The sequence below is a fragment of the Acyrthosiphon pisum genome, chromosome X (genome assembly GCF_005508785.2).
Source record: "Acyrthosiphon pisum isolate AL4f chromosome X, pea_aphid_22Mar2018_4r6ur, whole genome shotgun sequence".
Lineage (NCBI taxonomy): Eukaryota > Metazoa > Arthropoda > Insecta > Hemiptera > Aphididae > Acyrthosiphon > Acyrthosiphon pisum.
The window spans coordinates 3,063,617-3,065,047 of NC_042493.1; positions in this window are offsets into that span (position 1 = coordinate 3,063,617).

Consider the following 1,431-nt stretch of genomic DNA (forward strand, 5'->3'; position numbering starts at 1 on the left):
AAAATCGTTAGTCACAATTTTTTTTTATAAGTGCTTAAAGTTTAAATTTATACGAAATATGTCAAAATTGCGAAAATTTGCAAGTAATTTAGTGGTTGAAAAATCGTAAAAATTTTTTCTTTTATAACTAAGTTTTTAAAATTTGGTACAAGGTTCTCCATAAGTTTTTCTTTAAATATCTGTAAAAAAAACTCAACCGGACTAAGACAAAAAATTTTTACGAGTGTTTGAAATTTAAATTTTTACAAAACCGCATTAAATAACGGTTTAGCCTCAAACGATTTTTGATATTTGTTATTATTCAAAAAGTATGAGTCGTAGAAACTTGAAAATTTTACCAGTTGTTTAAATTTACATTTTCTCTATATAGTTTTATTTTCAAAATATTTCACTAATTTTTAATCTATTTATAGGCAATTGAAATAATCGATTTTTTTTGATTTTTTTTTTTATAAATGTTGATAAAAAAAAATTAGCTGGGACAAAATACTTGAAAATTTAATAGAAGGGTCCACATATGTTGTTCTAACTCCCATTCAAAAATTATAAAAATACATCGGCACAATTTTTTTTTATAAGCATTTAAAGTTCAAATTTTGACTAAATACGTAAAAATTACGGCAATGTTCAAATAATCTTAAACAGAAATTCATAAAAGTTTTTCTTTTTAATTCTAAGATTTGGAAATTTAATACAAGGCTCCTAACATATTTTTACAATAGCAGTTGCAAAATAAAAGGAATACATTGTCACAATTTTTATTTATAAGCATTTAAAGTTCAAATTTTGACAACATATTATGTAAAAATCACGAAAATTCGTAAATTATTTTATGCTAGAAATTCATAAAAAATTTTCCTTTTATATCTAAGATTTCAAAATTTAATACAAGGCTCATAATATATTTTTACAATAGCAATTGAAAAATAAAAGAAATATATAGTCACGATTTTTTTTTTATAAGCATTTAAAGTTCAAATTTTGACTAAATACGTAAAAATTACGGCAATGTTCAAATTATCTTAGACAGAAATTCATAAAAGTTTTTCTTTTTAATTCTAAGATTTGGAAATTTAATACAAGGCTCCTAACATATTTTTACAATAGCAGTTGCAAAATAAAAGGAATACATTGTCACAATTTTTATTTATAAGCATTTAAAGTTCAAATTTATACGAAATATGTCAAAATTGCGAAAATTTGCAAGTAATTTAGTGGTTGAAAAATCGTAAAAATTTTTTCTTTTATAACTAAGTTTTTAAAATTTGGTACAAGGGTTCTCCATAAGTTTTTCTTTAAAAATAATATATCCTAGACTGACAAATCATCTCCGTTCAGAATCGTTTTTCGTATACAATGATATAATATCATTGGATTCAAATTTAATTCCATCCATTACAGTAACCCACTTGTAACCTACTGTACAGCAGA